At 45.0% G+C, this 17,368-nt stretch overlaps 3 non-coding genes across 3 annotated transcripts; all 3 read left to right on the plus strand.

Moving 5' to 3' along the window:
- The first annotated feature begins 280 nt into the window (after positions 1–280).
- Positions 281–352, plus strand: trnad-guc (transfer RNA aspartic acid (anticodon GUC)). The gene has a single exon. It is a non-coding gene; the product is annotated as a tRNA-Asp (tRNA).
- Positions 353–1,333: 981 nt separating this feature from the next.
- trnah-gug (transfer RNA histidin (anticodon GUG)) lies at positions 1,334–1,405 on the plus strand. The gene has a single exon. It is a non-coding gene; the product is annotated as a tRNA-His (tRNA).
- Positions 1,406–3,581: 2,176 nt separating this feature from the next.
- Positions 3,582–3,653, plus strand: trnah-gug (transfer RNA histidin (anticodon GUG)). The gene has a single exon. It is a non-coding gene; the product is annotated as a tRNA-His (tRNA).
- Positions 3,654–17,368: the final 13,715 nt, after the last annotated feature.

The following is a 17,368-nucleotide window of genomic DNA, read 5'->3' on the forward strand; positions in this document are numbered from 1 at the left end:
CCCAACACGTTACTTAGTGTCATGCATGGTACTAGTCTAAAATACTGAACCAAAAAAAAAAACATACCAGCATTAATCCTCCACCATTCTTCAATGAGGTCATCACCCTGACCCTGAGTAAAAAGATTAATAACGGCAATTCCAACAGACTGAAACACTGCTTGATTTCTCTGAAATACGGTACTTTCTTGCCAACAAATCAAATGTACTATTATATGTGCTTCTGCTCATGCTGTATAATGCTTTATCATCGCTTAATGAGGGTAGGGTGTCGAGTACTTCCTCGTTAGTATAGTGGTGAGTATCCCCGCCTGTCACGCGGGAGACCGGGGTTCGATTCCCCGACGGGGAGGATATAGTGCTTTTATAGTACATTTTGTCAATAGCTTTCATGCAGTTTTATCTTGCTCCTGCAACTGGAGAGATGCACTTAATGTAAACCCCCGTTTTCGAACAGTACTATAAACTCCGCAAAAAAGTATCTTACGTAATAATCGTAATGAATGCATTCATTAATACGGCGATTAATAAAGTAACTGCACATTCCCTGAACTGAAGCGGGATAGTAAATAGGTTCCAAGGCAGCGCCAGGGAGGATGTGTCTCTTCTATGTTAGTTTAAAACTAAGTTTTATTTCATTTTTGGTGAAGTATTGTTTTCGTTTTATGAAAACGCCGGTAATAAGTAGCGCGGTGTTGGTAATGATAGCAGCGTTATAAGGAACCGCTGTAAATGTAGTCCACTTTTATGTACTCTGTCGTAACTGTGATGTTTTATGTAGCACCGATGGTCCTCTGTGTCACTGTTCCAGCTGTAAGATGGTTGAAATTACAATAAAGTCTCTCTTGACTTGAAATTCTGTGAACCTATTTAGCATCCATTATTTACTGTTGAACGTAATGCGTGCAGCGAACTCATTTCCTTAATTGTGCAGTAGAACGAAATTATTTCACTTGCATTATTTTCTTTTCCCCCTGTACCGTGTACGTGTGTGCGCGAGCGAGTGAGCGCGTGCGTGCGCGCGCATTTCTTCCTTCGCCTGAAAAACAAGAAAAAAAAAAAAAAACTCCTGTTAAAGTTTCACCAAAAAGAAAAAGCAACGCAGGCCATTTTCGGTCAAGGTACACAAAATGTCACCACAGAATAGCGCAGTGTGGCGGAAATGGCTTTTCCAGCGAGCAACAACGAGCAGTAGAAATCCAGTGAATGCTACTAGCGAGAGCCGTCCGGCGGAGTTTGCGACATATTTCCCGTAGTTGTGTCCGTAGTGAGCGCTTTTTGTTTTAACCACAGTGCACGTGGCAGGGCAGGTGCACGAGGTGTGGGGTAGCGTGCTGTGATCGTATAGTGGTCAGTACTTTGCGTTGTGGCCGCAACAACCCCGGTTCGAATCCGGGTCACAGCAGCCAGGGGACTGAGTCCCCCCGTCACATCCATGAATACGCTTTTCCCTCATTGAAGCGCTTGATGTCGTTACTAGTACAGATATTTAACAGAATAAATTGAATGAAAGTGAGTGGTATTTCGAGCTCACCCTTCACGTAAGTATATTTTTGAGCAAGTTCTTTTAGTTTTACTTGTGTCATTTTTTTAAGTAACTGCAGCCGGCTGGCGCCTCAACTTATTATAGGAGGGATAAGTCTGTTTGTAACTTCATTTGTTCGTAAGTCCAAAATCACTTTTACCACTGAGTACCAATAAATAAAAGTTGTGTAAAAAGCTCCGACAAAGCTATTCTAAATAAAAGGAGATACTCTAACGCTCTGTTGATCCATTATCAATAACGTTACACTTGTTCAGTCCCTGCATCCCAGAAGCATACAGCAGAAAGGCGAGGTACACGTGACGACACTGCGTAACTGCCATGACTGTAAAATCAAAATCAAGTTACTAATGAAAATACACACACTCTCAGAACCGCTTGTCCCATACAGGGTCGCAGCGAACCAGAGTCTAACCCAGCAACACAGGGCGGAGGGGACACACCCAGGATGGGACACCAGCCCACCGCAAGGCACCCCAAGCAGGACTCGAACCCCAGACCCACCGGAGAGCAGGACCCGGGCCAACCCACTGCGCCACCTGCACCCCCCCCAATGAAAATATTACTGACAGTATTATTTTCATCACTAACTTGATACTGAATTTATTAATTTATCGTGTGATTTTAGTGTATGATATTGATGGCAGATCCTGAAAGTCATGAGGACTTTACTGGAGTCCGATGATTTCTCGGAGTACTGACACTGTGCAGTTGTGCTTTTGAATGTATGAGTTGTGTAATTTTTGGCTGTCGGACAATCCTTGCGATGAATTGAAGGAAAGATGTCATGACTGGTATGTGATGTCTGGTGTTTAATGTTTGTTTTGTTGATTATTTATTGAACTTTTTTCATATTATTTAGTTTTTTGAGTATATTGAGTTGTGTGTTCGTATTGTGGTTGTTTTGTTTGTAAATGTTGAATTGGGTATTTGTAAAGTCTTCTATTTTTTTATTGGAGTTAGTAAAGGGAAGAAAACTTCAGTTTCATTAATTTTTTTTTATTAACATTGAATGGCATTAAATTGAAACTCCTTTAGAATATCTGAAAATAAAAAATTAGTCACCTCCACAAACTCCCATTCAATACTATTGACTGATTAAGTAAACATGAACATTTTCCAGCTTTAGGCCATTTTTGACTTTATTTATAGGCACCTACACAATCAAAAGCTTAAAAAAAAATAGATGCCCCTTGATTTATTGCTGGGTTAGGTTCTGTAAAAGTCTGGGATATAGCTATAGTAGTAGTGAGACTTCTTATTTTAATGTTTTTGTTAACGTTGAGCTTCCATGAAATTAAAATTTATTTGAAATAAAAATAGATGCTTCCCTATGGGGGGCACGGTGGCGCAGTGGGTTGGGCCGAGTCCTGCTCTCTGGTGGGTCTGGGGTTTGAGTCCTGCTTGTGGCGGACTGGTGTCCCATCCTGGGTGTGTCCCCTCCCCTTCTGGCCATACGCCCTGTGTTACCGGGTAGGCTCCGGTTCCCCGCGACCCCGTATAGGGCAAGCAGTTCCGAAAGTGTGTGTCAGTAGATGCTTCCTCAAACCCTTGCTGAAGGCTGACGGATTCGTTCCGCAGTGTTGCTCATCTTGATTTTCGTCACTGACACTCAAGACACCAGCTGTAAACACTGCAATCACTGCAGAGGTATGGAATGAAGGTGTTCAGTCCCACACATCAGCTCTGTTTTTATTCTCAGTGCTTCGCTGCTGACTGATGGAACCTCACAGGAACGCAGGTCAGTTTCACTCAACTTACTGAAAATATAACTGAGAAAAATACAATTAAAATTAAGAATAAACTGGAATAAAGAAGAAAATGCAAATGTATATTTGTAACTCCTGGAATAAAATATTTTGAAATGAAGACAAATGAATGTGCTCTTCAGCAAAAAACGATGTAACATTGGGGTAATGATCCTTACATGGAAGAAGCGAAGAGTGAAATCCAGTGAATGTTACACTGGCCTTTCACGCTTTTAAGATTATTGCTGACTACATGTTTCCCAGGAGTTCTACCAGCCTTCTGGTGGCTTGCCGTGATCGTATAGTGGTCAGTACTTTGCGTTGTGGCCGCAACAACCCCGGTTCGAATCCGGGTCACGGCAACTGAAAGGCCTGCGTTTTGTGAATTCCCCTCTAAAGATTATTTTACTATCCAATTTGTCATACTGAAATTCAAAACTTAACGTAGCTGCGAAGCCCTGAGTCTTGACGCAGAACTTTCTGAGTTCATTTGACTCTGAGGACTTTTTCCCTTTTGGAGTCTGATGCACACCAAGCGAAGGGCCGTTTGGCACAACGGTATCCCGCTGTGGTCGCTCGGCCCCTGCTCTCTATCTGCGGTAATGAGGGGTCTCCTTTTGTCAGGACCTTGCTTTTAATTCGGGACGATACTTTGGAAGCTAGACTCCAAAACGCCCCATTCCGCCGGCAATTACACCAACCTGAATTGGGTCATGCGGTCGAGCTTTCGCCGTGCTCATCACAACAGCAGCCATGCCTTTGTCAGCTCATCACAGAAGGTTCTGGAGATGAGCACTCGCTTAAATATTGACCTGATTGTCGTTTTAAATGAGTGCAGCATTCCTGTTTGGTAATTAGGTGTTGTTAACAAGTGCGAGTAAGCAGAGCCGTTCCCACAGTGTTGGCTCAGCGTAGTAAACCCATAGTAATTAATTTAGTAGTACACTCAGAGTGGTAAATTCACAGGTGTGCTCTTTGGCTTATAAATGGAACCGTTACTTCTTTCTTACGGTTTAATTCTCAGAGAAAATAAAAATGATCATATTTTGTCCCACTACATGGACTTCTGTGATTTTTTAAAAAATTTTATTTTTAAAGAATCTAATTGATTCATACCGAAATAACACTGTTGCGCAACAAAAAGTAACTCTTCCTATAAGTCTGTTTAGGTCTTAATGGAGGAGACTAAACAGAGACAGGAGTGAGTTGCACTCCAGATTTCTCCTGAGCAGCAGATGTTTTACCTCCTCTACACTTAAGAGTAAGTAGGGCATGGTAAGTATCAGTTGTATGCCACATTTTTGGGACTTGCCTTTGAAACACGTCAGATTCTCAGCTTTTTTTTTCCAGATCCAGTGCAGACTGAAAGGCTTGTGTGTGGTAGCTGGAGCTTGAAGAGCTTCAAGGGAGTCAGGCCTCCGCCGGCGGTGCAGCGCTGACGTGCGGGTCCTTGATCCGTGCGCCGGCCGGCCGACGCGGCTTAATGAGCCGCGCTTGTGTTTCTGCGCTCGCCCGTAACCGGCTGGCTGCCATGGGCCCCAATAATGAGCCACGGACAGTTTGTGAAGTCACTGAAAGTCACACGCTGTTGTGGCATCTCGTTCAACTTGCTGCACTCCCGGCCCCCTGTCAGCGGGGTTGTGGGGGGGGGGGGTCCCTGTTATTCTCCATGCAGCTCATGTGAAACGAAGCACAATGATGTGGAAGTTAGCCTACATAGTAACACAGGAGATGTGTTGTGGAGGCATTGATTTGCTCCTTGTTTTTTAGGGTCCCTGAAAACTATTCAGATATTTCCTCCCAGTTTCTCTATAAAGGATCGGTTCATGTGACAAATTTTATTACTTATAATCAAAATCAAACCTACAGCATACAGCCAAAGGGCTGAAGCAAGAGGCATGTAAACAGGATCCTCGTAGTCCGAACACAGCTGGGACCGGACGTCCGTTTGTAACTCTTTTGTTCATAACTCAAAAGTCACTTTTGCCACTAAGTCACAATTAGTATGATTAGTATATACACGCGTACCTAATTTTTCACTGGTTATTTTCTTTATTACAGCAGTATCTGCAGGTTCAGATACAGCCATTATAAAGAAAAAAGAAGGAAATACAATTGACAATAAATAAATAAACTGGAAAATGTTTGTATCTTTGAAAATTCACGGTTCAACCATCCATGAGACAAGGAGCTAGTGTACACTCAGTTATCATTTAAGAGTCCTATACAACAAAAAAACTGCTACAGCACTTTAGGAAAATACTGTATATATTCTGCTTGTTCATACAAGGGGCTTATTATTCGGGACAACAGATTTTTTGCTCTTTTATGGTCATTTCACTTCCACAACAGGGGGAAAAAGTTGATATAAGAATACCAGATGCCTTTAATCTTATTTAAGACACTGTCAAGTTTTTCAGACAGGCAGTTCAGTTCCTTGGGCTGTTTTGCGCAGGTTCGAATCTAGCACAGCCTGTGTGGCGTTTGTACCTTCAGAGTTAATGCTGCCATTGTGATGCACAAAAATGCCTTTTATTTTGGCACTGTAGTCAATTTTAGGCACAGTATTTATTGTCCAGGAAGCAATGTTTTTTTTCCTTAAAAAAATAATGGTAATTTGACCCCCTCACAATGGGAATTTGCCTAATGGGGTGATTTCACAGAGCAAATTAAGCTCATTATGTAAGGAATGGGTGCATTTTTATAACATATATTAGCATGATTTGTTGGTTCTTTTTTTGAGCGTTTCGCAAAGCTTTCATCTGAAGGTTTTTACATTCTTGGCTAAGTCGATAAATCACTGCGGATGACTATCCAGCAAAATTGTTCACAAGAATATTGAAGTTTTTTTTTTTTTTAAATTATTCAGTGGAAACTGAATGGTCTGGCTTTTGCTTTTCCAGCTGAAGCCGTTGCTGACTGTCGGAGCAGTCAGAGCGCTCGTCGCTGCAGGAGAATGGCTTTAATTACAACAAATCCGTCCATTTCGCAGGAGCCTCCACGGCTGTTTGGCTCGAAAGTGGAAAACAGTGCATAAAGGAAGGTTAATGAGATACTTGAGACTGCAACATATACGGTGAGAGCTTTTTTTTCTCAAGGTCAGACAAAAGGGTTGTATGTGTAGAGGCAGTGATAAAGCGATGATGGAAAGCGAGGTGGTAGCGGTGAGCAGGCCAGCTGTGTCCCCCATCCCGACGCACAGGCTCTCTCTGTGGTACCGCGCAGGGCGCCGGTCTCCAGTGACACCTTTGTCTTGCTGATGTCCTTCTGGGACTCTGGGAGGAAGCTGGACGCTCATTTTGTCTTGCAACGACCACTGGTGGAGTCGCTCAGGGTCCATGAGACAGCCTTCCCTCAGCTTCAATGGGATCATCTCAATTTCATCTAAACATTAAGTGTGTTTTTGCTCAAAAGATATTAAAATCTGTATTTAGACGTCAGGAGTTTGTTATTCTCATAGGGCTTTTTCCTGTTTTAATGCAATTTTCTGGATTTTCTGTTCATGTTAGTCACCTGTTAGGCCAATGTTAGTGTATTTCTGATACAAATGTGGGTGTGCATAGTAATCAGTTTTTGTGGTTTCTGTGCTCCACGTCGAAAATCACAGAAAATCTGTGATATGTTCCTGAAGCGAAATGTCATCATCGAGTTTTAAGCATACTCTGCATATCTGTACAAATACACGGTTGATAAGAGTGTATTGAAAACATGTGATTCACACTATATATACAGTATACATATATATAAATTTACTGCATAACACTTCCAGGTAAAGTGCATATCTTGTATCTGGACTTTAAGATGTACTCTTGAATTATTAAGATATTTCCAAATTTACTATTTTCATCTAAATATCTATAACACTTAAATTAGTAATTGCTATATTCAACATAGAATACATAATTTGTACATGTAACCACTGATCATTTTAAATGGTAAATAATGTGTTTTTTAGCTTCTGTCTTTATTTAATGATTTTTAAAATTGTGAATGGCTACAGATTTCTAAGTAATATTGTACCGACTTACTTGTTTCCAGGGACTCGTTGCAAAGTTGGCCCAGAAGGACGTGAGGGGACATAGCAGATGTGGCCGTGATGTTTTTTGTGTTTTTAGCGGCTCGGATCAACAAAGGCGTCTGTCTGCCGTGTTTTGATGGGTGCTTCGCGGTAATGCAGTCCAGCTGAAGGTGGGACCCAGACAGGTGTATTAGTGCATTTCATGTAGGAGGAGGACTCATACAGGTGTGCTCAAAGGTTCTGGATGAAATAGAGCCCAAACAGCAGCTTGACTGCGATCCATGAATAGGGCGACTGGCAAATTGCAAAATGTTGAAAATGTTTCCAAAAAGCTCCAGAACATCGTAAATTATATTCTGTGTGTGATTGAAAACTCTGTGAAATAAAAAGGATATTTTTGGTATGTTCTACCTGCTCAGACATTGAGTCTGGGGTGAGTCTAAATGATTCTGTAGTGGGGGGGTGTAACAGCGTTGTCGGAATATAGCGTGGATTTGTCCATTGTTTACACTTTCATGCCGCTGTAAAAACAGTGTAGTTTGTCAGCTGGCATTAAAGGGCACCTCTGCGTTTTGTGTGCTCTGCCTTCTACGTCGCCAGATTAAATGTTTGAAGTAAAAAGCCTGCGAATCCACTTAAAGTGATCGCAGGAGCGGAGTGTTCAACAAGAGTGTTGTAGCTGAGCGAAGATGAGAATTTTCCCGTCTGAAAAATTGGGACTTGAGGCATTTGAAAACACTCGTGTTTGTGTGTGTGTGTGTGTGCGTGTGCGTGTGCGTGCGTGTGTGTACACAAATGCGTTAATCATCCGCAAGCGCTGACAGCTCAATGCGTGCAGTAAAGCACTTGGTTTCCCGGGTTTTGTTTTTTGTGTCCATGGGGGGGTTGCGGGGGTCGTCTCTCCCTGGAAACCATCTAGGGCCACCTAGCGGTGCTGCTCGCTGGGCCTCGCTGTGACTCCTTCCAGCTGAACGGAACACGGTAACCCCTCCGGAAAATAACACACGCACAGAAATGTGGTAAGAAGGAAGGAGAACAAGGCAAGATAGGTACTGTACACCATCTGTCTGCTGCTGCTGCCGCCACCGCTCTTGTGTTTTTTTCTTTCTTTTTGTTTTTTTGTAAAATCACATTTGCTTTTCTTGAGAGGAACATTTGAAGGTATGGTACAGTACTTCACCAACCCCATTAGCTGTTCTCAGGAACACTTGGGTCCCTTTGTGTGTGCGTGTGCGAGCGTGCTTGCGTGTGTGTGTGTGTGTGTGTGTGTGTGTGTACGTGTGTTTGTATCTGTGAGAGTGTGTTAGGATGAGCGAGTTTGTATGTCTGTTCTTACGCATGTATGTTCATCCAAAAAGCCATGCAAATTGTTGTTATGTATTTTATTTTACCATTAGGCTCCGGATCACCGTAACCCTGCTGAGGACAAGCAGTCATTGGATGGATGGTTGGATGGCTGGATGGATGGATGGATAGGTATTTTACCTTCCCTTAAAGCATTATTTTATTTCTTATTAAAATTTTCAAACCTATTTCAACTAACATTTATATATGTGTTCTTTCAAATATATTTTTATACTAGTTTATTTCACATAGTTTGGATTTTAAGGCAATTTTTAAGAATTTCGCCAAACTACTAACTGGGGTTCTAAAGGTTTGTCCAAGAGGGAGACGCTCTCTTGTTTTTAAATTCATTTAAGGTGAAATATTTTCCGTGAATTGTGGAATTCAGACAAGTAGATGACATTTAACTCACTTTTCCTTCAACGCCATATAGCCAAAGGCCATTGCATCCTTGATATTAGAATATGATCATTACAGTACACCACTGTGTTGGTGTGTGTGTACATTTACATTCATTCATGTAGTAGTTGCATTTCTCCAAATCAACATAGAACTCAGAGTAAACAAAAGTGCATTCTCTATGTTTACATTTATTTAGTAGACACTTTTCTCCAAAGCATCTTCCAATGAACTCTATGTAGTGTTATCAGCCAACACACCTTATTCACCACGGTGACTTACACTGCTAGATACACTACTTATACTGGGTCACTCATCCATACATCAGTGGAACACACACACACACACACACACACACACACACACACACACACACACACACACACACACACACTATAGGGAACCTGAACAGCATGTCTTTGGACTGCAGGAGGAAACCAGAGCACCTGGAGGAAAGCCACAGAGACTAAGCAGGGATTGAACCCATGTCCTCTCACACCATGCAGGTACTGTGAGACAGCAGTACTACTTGCTGTGCTACCATGCTACCATATACTCATATTCATCTATATAATAGTATGCACTCTGTGTGTGTCTGTGTGTGTGTGTGTGTGTGTGTGTGTGTGTGTGTGTGTGTGTGTGTGTGTACAGTATATACATAGATACACACAGTATATACTGTATATGAGAGACAGACATAGTGAAGCACAGTAAAAGTTTGGCTCTTTTGCACATTTGTGCCCCCCCTCCCCCCGAACCGGCGTTGATGTTGCAGAGGCACCGGCGCCAAACCCCTGCCAATCAAAGCTCCCCCCCCCCCACCATCAGCCCCCACTCGCCTCTCAACCATGGAAATGAAGTGTTAGATTTTTGTCCCTCTTCTTTCTTCCTTAAGTGAGTCGTAATGGAAAGCAACTGTAGGTCATAAAAATCTTTTCTCTTAAATGCTAATGAAATTTCTCCATTCTCTTCATTAGCGCGGCGCCATTATCAGTCATTTGTAGCTTTCCCCTTTGTCCGCGGCCTGTAATGAATGCGAGGCATTGAGAGGGCCCCCGAGAAGAAAATGCTCCGGTTATTGTCTTGTCCTTAGTCACACTGTAAAATTACTCATCTGTAGAGTTGTGTAAGTAAGGGTGTAAGATCAAAAGATCTTAATTTGGCACCCGTGTGCAGCACACCAAAGTGACTCTTGCCGTTGTAATTGGATGCTCATTTGAATATTAGCGTGTTCTGCCGGAGCGCCACGCCATGCTCAAAGGACCGATATCGCAATCAATACTGTATGTATATGCAAAACAAATAGAGATGGAATAAAAGGTTATAATTACTCCTTTCAGACTGTGGGGAAATACGAGTCTATTCACGCGCCGCCGCTCGGCCTTTGTGACGGGCCCCGGCTCGCGGCAAAGTGGGCTTCCTCGGCCCGCGGAGCAATGAGCGCGGGCCCTTCAGCATAAAACAAACAACATATGCTTTCAAGTATTGCTTTAGTGGGCGTCCGTGAACTCGGGGGGGTTGGGGGGGCGAGTTGAGGAGGGCGTCCGACTAGGGGGAGTTTGGGTTCGGAAGCGGCGTAGCCGGCGCTCCGTGTTCGGAAATATTCGCGCCTCTCAAGACGGCGGAAACGTGGCGGAGGCAGCATCGCAGTTCGGCCGTGCGCAAAAGCTCACCCGCCGGCGCCGGGCGGCGAAGACGACCGTTTGTCACAAAGAATACGAGTAAAAAGTTCGGACGGAGCGCCGGTGGTCGTCGCCCTGAAAAGGCGGTGGCGCTTGGGCGGGAAAAAGGCGCGGCAAACACGCGTATGACTGCGCGTCTTTTGTTCCCGGGGTGTCGCCCTCCGCATTCGCGGGTTCAATTCATGCCTCATTCACGCGAGGTAAAATTTGAAGGCAGAGAAACAGCCCTGGCCGGCGATTATTCACGGACGCCGATGCCAGGCCCTTAAAACACAATGAAGCTGCTTATTTTTGTGTGGGGCCATCTGTGGAGTTGTTTTGTCTGCCATTGTGCCGTGGTTTCTGTTTCATATCGGTCCATTTTTCTCCCGTCCTCGATTGTCTCGGACGCGGCGCGCCGGCTCGCCTACTTGTCCTCGTTTCGACAGAAAGCCGCTTCGTGATCATTTGCAGTCAGGCGAGGAGGGAGACCGGCGAGAGCGTCCTTGGCTCGGGACGGGGGGAATAGAAATGTAAAACACCTGGTATTCACGCCGGAGCTCATTAATTAGCTCAAGGCAGCGCTGGAGTGCGTGGTCGTCGGCTCCGGCCACTAACCGCGTGCTGGAAGTTAAGACTGAGTCATTTGAGTAAATAACAGGTTCTCTGAAAAGAGCGTGTGAAGCCTCAAAGATGCTGGTTCTCCTTGATTATCGAGCGCCGTCGCCTTCGCCGCTCGTAACAGGGAGACGGGATCCTCTCCGTTTCCCGCCAAAGCATGGCCGAGGATGACTGGGGAAAAAGATGAACGAGATCTCGCGTTTATCTATTTCGATTTCATTTTTCTGCCTGTCTCTCGGTGCATTTATTTATTTACGAGTCGCAGCTTTTTTTCCCCGGTCGTCGCAGCTCGCCGACATCGGCGACGCCTGATGGCGGAAGCGACTTTCTGAAAGACTCTTGAAGAAGAGGGTGGCGGTGACCACCTCCATCGCGCTCCTGGGAGGGTTGGGGTTCGGGACTTAACCCGAGAGCCCCGTAAACCAGCTCCCTGCGGTCGGGCCTACGGGGTCGACGCAAACAGGCGGCATTTGGAGGCGCGGGTGACCAGGCGAACGGATACACCGTTTCCAGAAGGACGAGAGCGCGGTCACGAGTCCATCTGAGACTCCCGGTGACTGCTCGAGTGTTTGTGTATTTTATATCCCTGCGAGCGCAGAGCGCTGCGTCCGGCCCCTCCCTCTGCAGTGATTCAGTGGCCCGCGCTCGAACCGTGCGCTGCCCACGTTGCGCCAACGTAAATGCGCAAGCTGCGCTCGTCGCCCCGAGCTCCATTATGCTAATCCGGAGAGGTGATTTGATCTTTTCCATTAGAAAGGGGTTCTTTGATAACCCTTCCGCTCTTCACAAAGAGACGGACACCTCGCCGGCCGTTTCGCGAGCGGCATCGCGTCGGGGCGAAACCGTGGGTTCGAGACAACGTCCGACGCGGTGTTTTTTCAACGCTCTTTAGTCCCGACGGAAGAAGCACTAACGTCGTCCTTCCTTTCCTGCACAGATCTCTCGTAACCTTGTGATCTTAACAAAGCGGGTGAGGCTGATACATCTGCTGGCCGGAGGGGCAAAGGGAGATACCACCCCCGGGAAACGATGCTCGTCACACGACCGCTTTTCAGCAGTCCCTGTGTACGTCATTTTCGTCAACCGGTGTCGGACCTTTAGCCGATCAAACGATGTCGATTTTTGCGTCGGCGCTACCGCGACGCTCGTTCGGACATAAAGAGCCGAGTAACACGTCCGTGTTCCCGGATCGGCTAATGTAGCGCCATTCAAGTGGCCGCCATTGATGTCACAAACACTTCTGTGCGGAAAAGCCTCCCTGATCTGTCCGTCGCGGAAGCGTCACAAACAAGCGGCCGACATCGGGCACTCGACAAGCTTTTAAAATTTAATTAGACGCCTAATGGAAAAATACATAATCTCTTTAGTGAAAACACACCCAGAACATGAAAGGGTCAATAAAATCGAGGCAAACACTTTATTTCAAGATGATATCGAGCAGCGAGTGGGTTACGTGTTTGAACTTGAACTTTGAGACCCGTCTCTGTCGGGTTTCGTTTCGCTCGGCTCAGAACTCGCTCCGCTAATTGAAAGCGTTGCATAATGTGGCTCTCGGGGGCCTCGATGGCACAACTTTGCCGTTCACCTGTCGGCTCCAGGGGCCCCGCAGGGTCCCATAGATCGTCCCATAATTCCCTGTTCCGTGTGGAGGCCGGAGGCTGTAAACCGCACACTAAACAGGGACTGAATGATGTCTGTGCATGTTTTTTGGAGGGAAGAATTATCGTTAGTGGTACAGTGTGTAACGCTCAGTGAATTTCCATAAATAGCTTTACGTTTTTCATAGACCTTTACTGATGGTGAAAACTGTCAGATTTGTAGAACGAAATAGTCAAAACAGTTCATTTTTACTGCATCAGTTCAGGATCACTACCTTAACCAGTTTACTGCAGCAGGAGGGGGACTGGAATCGTCCTTCGATTGCAAGGCAACAGCTGTAACCACTACACCACCTGCTGGCCCTAGTACTTCTACGTAAATAAACGTGAAGTGACACAACGCCGCAGCAGGTGACAGCGGGACCTCACAGCTCACCAAGGCTGTGCAGCTGGACGTGGTTTTGATCTCTGTTCAGTCTGTGGAATTTGCACATTCCTCCTGTCTTCACGTGGGTTTCCTCCGGACGCTCTGGTTTCCTCCCACAGTCCCAAGATGTGTTTCCGGGGGATTGCTGACTACATTTTCCTTAGCGTGTGTATGTGTGAGTGAATGGGTGTGTGTGTGTGCGATTGCCCTGTAAAGGACTGACCTCCCACCCATGGAGCATTGTGCCCCGTGTCCAGTGTTTCGGAGCACTGCGACTCTACCCAGGACAAGCAGTTATCGATAGTGAATAAGATAAATAAACACTAAATAGGGCGATTGAACAAATTTTTTTGTCACGCATGTTTTTTTTGTTTAAAAAAATCTAGCTTTTGTAATCAAAAGTATAATAAGTAACATTATTGGAAATTAAGACACTTTTTTTTTGCTCTCATACCAACTGCTAAATAGTTGGTACAGGTACTACTGGTACTTCTGCTACAATTAATGCAAATCCTGTGGCTGCAGGTATCTTCTCTAGGTTTTTGTCCCTGTAATGCCTGAAATGTGGTTTGTTCTAGAGAGCTAATTGAAATTTCCTTTTATTCGGTCCTTCGATGGGCTCCGTTCAGACACGGGAAAAAGCCTTTTCTCCCGCTGCGGTCATTGTTCAGGAACGTAATGAATTTCGTGTGCCGTCAATAGAGAAATCAATGTCTTCTCTACCTCGCGGGTTTTGTTTCGGCCCTCTTCTTCCTCCAGGAGCACCTTTGTTTGCCAATCAGGGTGGGAAGATGAGCCCATTAAGACTAAACTGTACCCTTAATGCCAGCTTCTTTCTCTCTCCCACTGTCTTTTTCGTAGATCTGTCCCAAAACGGGCCGCAGAGGACTAACGTAGCGCCATTCTCTCAAGCACCGCAGCCAAAGGCGCAAACAAAGTCACTCCTTTTGATGGGCATCCGGTGTGACCGGGGCACCGGCGAGGACAGAGGTGACGAGGGACACGTCCTTGATAGTACCGGGACACCAAAGGGACGCTCACAAAGGGGACCCGGCCCGCTCGGACAGAGGAGTCGTCGGCCTGCTTGCATTTCAAAGTGGCCGACGGGCCGCGGATGCGTCGCACTGCTTTGCAATTTAATAGTCTTTTTGAAAGCAGGTATCGGCATTATACAGCACCCTGTCCTTCTAATTACAAAGGCTGCTGTCCTATAATAAAGCAGACAGTTATTTGCGTGTATTTCTGAGAGGGAAAATTCTTCCACATTTAGATTGGCATTTATTGCTCAAAGCTAAATTTGTCTGATTATAAAGTATACGCAAGAATATTTTTCGGAAAGATCAATATGATGAAAATGTTAGGCAATATATGGAATTAGTATGGAATCAGAATCAGCTTATACTGTATATCCTATTCTTAGACAGTATTTCTTCGTTATTACAGTGGTGAGTGTGCCTGCCTGTCACGTGGGAGGCCGGGGGTTCGATTCACCAAGGGGGAGAGCACAGTACTTCGGGTGGCACGGTGGCAAAGGGAGTAGTGCTGCTATCTCACAGCGCCTGGGTTGGTGTGAAAGGATGTGGGTTTGATCCTTGCTCGGTCTGTATGGAGTTTGTGTGTTCTCCCTGTGTTGGTGTGGGTTTCCTCTGGGTGCTCTGGTTTCCTCCCACAGTCCAACGACATGCTGTTCAGGTTCCCCCATAGTGAGTGAGTGAAAGAATGTGTTCCGCTGATGTACGGATGAGTGATCCAGTGTACGTAGTGTATCTAGCAGTGTAAGTCACCACGGTGAATGAGATGTGTGGGCTGATAGCACTACATAGAGTTCATTGGAAGTTGCTTTGCAGAAAAGTGTCTGTTAAATAAATAAATGTAGATGCGTTCAGGAAAAATAGAGTCATTGTTCAGTGAAAATCAGGGTTAGGGGTCAAAAGTTGGATGTAACCACACTGGGGGACATGTCTTGTCCTATAAGATCCCGTCACCGACAGCATTTTAGGTAAACAGTTGGGAAATGGCTACGTAAAGTTATAATAGTACACATTTTTTGAAAATTATTTAGATCTTAATTCGATTTTATTTGTTTTTATTGTTCATATTTTAACATTTACATGACAGTTGTTAGAATTGATTTATTTATTGAATAAAGAATTTAAATGGCGGAAACGACGAATGGAGACATTTCACCTGTCGAGCTGGACAGCGTGTGGTACCAGACACTTTTAGTCTTCCGCTAATTCATTTTGATCCGTGGGAGGAAAAAAAAACATTTTTTTCAAAGTGTAATTTTATTTTGTTAGTTATTATATTGCATATGAGTTTTTGTGTTGTTTTTTATGTTTAAGGGGGTTTTGTAGTTTTTTTACATCGTATTTCAGAGAAAGAATTTTATGTTTTGGAGATGCAAGTATGTGGTATGATGCTGTACCGCAGGCTGCCGATGGGGGACGTCCCTTCATGGCATTGTGTTTGTGTGGGAGACGTAGGTCTGTTGTATTTCTTGATGTGGCCAGTAAGGGGATATTTTTCTTGAGTCTTGATTGTATTCAATTGCTGGACAATTTTAATTTGATTTTATTGCGACAGTGCAATTGTTTTAATGATTGTCTGGCGTGGTTCTCTTTGTTGTAAGATTTTATCATGACCAACCAAAGGAAATGTAGATGTTTACAGATGTGTACAGATTTTAATTATGTGTCATATTAAAGAACTTTATTACAATAAAGCTGAATTTTTTCAAAATAAAACATTCCACAATACAAATAAGCACCACAGTTGCCAAATAAATTTTTTAAAAAACCAAAAATGTTTTAAAATAATCTGTAGTAATTTCTCGCATTTTCCATGATGTGCAGAAGCCAGTATTATAAAAGTATTTGTAGTAAGTAAGTATTAAGTAAATGGTGGAATGACCTCCCCCCTTTCGCTCAGAACTGCTGAATCCCTGTCTACGTTTAAAAAAGGTCTTAAAACTCACCTCTTCCAGACTCACTTGCATGGAGAGCACCTTGATTGTTGTGACCACCTCCCTCCTACAGGATTCTGCATGTCGTGCCTGATTCTAGCAAAGTGTTCTTGTGGTCCGTGGACATCCAGAAAGAGTGCCCCCACATGGGTTGAAGGGGCCAAAACTGTCCACTCAAGAGACACCAGTTACTGGTCATCACCTGGTGGGATATTAACAGTGGGCAAGAAAGATTGCTTTCTGTTTTCTGGTTTATCCACACAAATATCCTCAAATATTCCAATGTCACAAATATTCTTTGAAGTTTTTCCCAGTATGGGGGGGTGTGGTGGTGCAGTGGGTTTGACCAGGTCCTGCTCTCCGGTGGGTCTGGGGTTCGAATCCTGCTTGGGGTGCCTTGCGACGGACTGACGCCCCATCCTGGGTGTGTCCCGTCCCCCTCCAGCCTTATTCCCTGTGCTGCTGGGTTAGGCTCTGGCTCTCTGCAACCCTGTAGGGGACAAACAGTTCAGATGGTGTGTGTGTGTGTGTCTGTGTCTGTGTCTGTTTTTCCCGGTCACTTCAGGTAGGGCAATCCCGGAGACCATGCAAACATAGTTTACCTGTTACCTGCTAGGTGCCACCAAGGGGTCGCCCAGATCTGCTCCCTTATTCTACTACTGGGGCTGTGAAGACAGCGTGCAGCCCCCACACCCCCTTCATGTTCGCAACCCACTCTTTCACTTTGTGCCCACCCCATCTGTTTCAGTGACTGGGGTCCCTCACCCCTCTCCACCGTCCAGCATTGAATCCTGCAGTTAAAGGGTAGTGTAGGGTGTGGGTCTAGTGGCAGCGGGTGCGACTGGGGCTAGAAGAGGGGGCCATGGGGTGGGGTCAACACCAGGACCTTGGTGACCTCTGGTCCGCTGTCACCAGTCGCGCCGTCAGGGTCACGACAGCGCCGATGTCTTCACCTATCAGTTGACTTCTTATTGGCGGAGGTCCCGTGCCTGTACTTCGTGGGCAAACAATACCGCAGTCTTACTGGGGGGTACCCACTGACCC

Source organism: Scleropages formosus, chromosome 1 (assembly GCF_900964775.1).
Source record: "Scleropages formosus chromosome 1, fSclFor1.1, whole genome shotgun sequence".
Lineage (NCBI taxonomy): Eukaryota > Metazoa > Chordata > Actinopteri > Osteoglossiformes > Osteoglossidae > Scleropages > Scleropages formosus.